Source organism: Capra hircus, chromosome 15 (assembly GCF_001704415.2).
Source record: "Capra hircus breed San Clemente chromosome 15, ASM170441v1, whole genome shotgun sequence".
NCBI classification, from domain to species: Eukaryota; Metazoa; Chordata; class Mammalia; order Artiodactyla; family Bovidae; genus Capra; species Capra hircus.
In genome coordinates this window covers 24,228,938-24,231,947 of record NC_030822.1, presented here as the reverse complement: position 1 = coordinate 24,231,947, position 3,010 = coordinate 24,228,938, and positions in this window count along the sequence as shown.

Sequence of the window (3,010 nt, the reverse complement as noted above, 5' to 3'; positions counted from 1 at the left end):
ATCTTTACATATTCCTTCATTTGCCCATGTATTTTTTCAAAATTTTTTTTCAGATATATACCCAGAAGATGAATTGCTGGGTCATATGGTAGCTCTCTATTTTTTTTTTTTATTTGAGAAAATCCCCATACTATTTTCCACAGAGGCTGCACCAATTTACATATTCACCAACAGTGTACGGGGGTTTCCTTCGCTCCACATTCTTGCCAATGTGTTATTTGTGTTATTTTTTTATGACAGTCATTCTGACAGGTGTGAGGTAATAAATACCTCATTGTGATTTTCACTTGGATTTCTTTTTCCTTTAACATACGGCTGTCTAGTTCTCCCAGCACCACTTGTCAAAGAGACTGGGAAACCACTGAATTTTGGATCAGATGTCTACTTGAAACCAACCATTGTTAAAAGGAAGCTGGGCTACAGAGTAGTCATGATGAACTGAGGGAATGTGTGTGTGCATCTGTGTGTGTGCAGAGGCAATTTGATTAGGATCTCACTGAGGGAGAGTGGTTTCCCACAGAAAAAGTGAGATGGCTTCATCAAACTCAGGTTAGTTGAACCAAGCGAAACAAATGTCTGCTGTATTACTAAAATGTCAGAATAACAACTCTGTTCAGTTCAGTTCAGTTCAGTCGCTCAGTTGTGTCCTACTCTTTGCGACCCATGAATCACAGCACGCCAGGCCTCCTGTCCATCACCAGCTCCCGGAGTTCACTCAAACTCACGTCCATCAAGTCGGTGATGTCATCCAGCCATCTCATCCTCGGTCGTCCCCTTCTCCTCCTGCCCTCAATCCCTCCCAGCATCAGAGTCTTTTCCAATGAGTCAACTCTTCGCATGAGGTGGCCAAAGTATTGGAGTTTCAGCTTTAGCATCATTCCTTCCAAAGAAATCCCAGGGCTGATCTTCTTTAGAATGGACTGGTTGGATCTCCTTGCAGTCCAAGGGACTCTCAAGAGTCTTCTCCAACACCACAGTTCAAAAGCATCAACTCTTCGGCACTCAGCTCTTTTCACAGCCCAACTCTCACATCCATACATGACCACAGGAAAAACCATAGCCTTGACTAGACAAACATTTGTTGGCAAAGTAATGTCTCTGCATTTCAATATGCTGTCTAGGTTGGTCATAACTTTTCTTCCAAATCTTTTAATTTCTTTTAATTTCATGGCTGCAATCACCATCTGCAGTGATTTTGGAGCCCAGAAAAATAAAGTCTGACACTGTTTCCACTGTTTCCCCATCTATTTCCCATGAAGTGATGGGACCAGATGTCATGATCTTTGTTTTCTGAATGTTGAGCTTTAAACCAAAGTTTTCACTCTCCTCTTTCACTTTCATCAAGAGGCTTTTGAGTTCCTCTTCACTTTCTGCCATAAGGGTGGTGTCATCTGCATATCTGAGGTGTTTGCTATTTCTCCTGGCAATCTTGATTCTAGCTTGTGCTTATTCCAGCCCAGCGTTTCTCATGATGTACTCTGCATATAAGTTAAATAAGCAGGGTGACAATATACAGCCTTGACATACTCCTTTTCCTATTTGGAACCAGTCTGTTGTTCCATGCCCAGTTTTAACTGTTGCTTCCTGACCTGCATATAGGTTTCTCAAGAGGCAGGTCAGGTGGTCTGGTATTCCCATCTCTTTCAGAATTTTCCACAGTTTATTGTGATTCACACAGTCAAAGGCTTTGGCATAGTCAATAAAGCAGAAACAGATGTTTTTCTGGAACTCTCTTGCTTTTCCCATGATCCAGCAGATGTTGGCCATTTGATCTCTGGTTCCTCTGCCTTTCCTAAAACCAGCTTGAACATCTGGAAGTTCATGGTTCACGTATTGCTGAAGCCTGGCTTGGAGAACTTTGAGCATTACTTTACTAGCGTGTGAGATGAGTGCAATTGTGCGGTAGTTAGATCATTCTTTGGCATTGCCTTTGTTTGGGATTGGAATGAAAACTGACCTTTTCCAGTCCTGTGGCCACTGCTGAATTTTCCAAATTTGCTGGCATACTGAGTGCAGCACTTTATTTGAAATAACTCAACTAGAATTCCATCACCTCTGCTAGCTTTGTTCATAGTGATGCTTTCTAAGGCCCACTTGACTTCACATTCCAGGATGTCTGGCTCTAGGTGAGTGATCACACCATCGTGATTATCTTTGTTGTGAAGATCTTTTTTGTACAGTTCTTCTGTGTATTCTTGCCACCTCTTCTTAATATCTTCTGCTTCTGTTAGGTCCATACCATTTCTGTCCTTTATCGAGCCCATCTTTGCATGAACTGTTCCCCTGGTATCTCTAATTTTCTTCAAGAGATCTCTGTTGTTTTCCTTTATTTCTTTGCATTGATCGCTGAGGAAGGCTTTCTTATCGCTTCTTGCTATTCTTTGGAACTCTGCATTCAGATGCTTATATCTTTCCTTTTCTCCTTTGCTTTTTTGCTTCTCTTCTTTTCACAGCTATTTTTAAGGCCTCCCCAGACAGCCATTTTGCTTTTTTGCATTTCTTTTCCATGGGGATGGTCCTGATCCCTGTCCCCTGTACAATGTCACGAACCTCAGTCCATAGGTCATTAGGCACTCTATCAGATCTAGTCCCTTAAATCTATTTCTCACTTCCACTGTATAATCCTAACTCTGTGGACATGTATAAATACTTGATAATCTAACTTGCAAAACATTTGAGTAATTATATATAATAGTATAATGAAGAGAGGTTACAGGTTTAAATTATACAAATCTTGGGGAAGAAAAGTAAAGGCTAGTAAGAATGAAAAAAATTTAGTAATTAACTAAACACCTGCAAGGAATATGGTCCCAAAATTTGTGGCAAAATCAATTTCATCTACATGGCAATCCTAGTGAAGCTGATAAAGAAAAGCTAATTCACTTTGGTCTCTAAGTAAGAGAATCAAATTTTACAGGTAAAATGATGAATAGCTGAAAGAGGTTAAATTGAAGTTTTTGGAGAAAAAGTAGAGGCCCTTCAATATTGACTCCAATATTTAAAACTACTT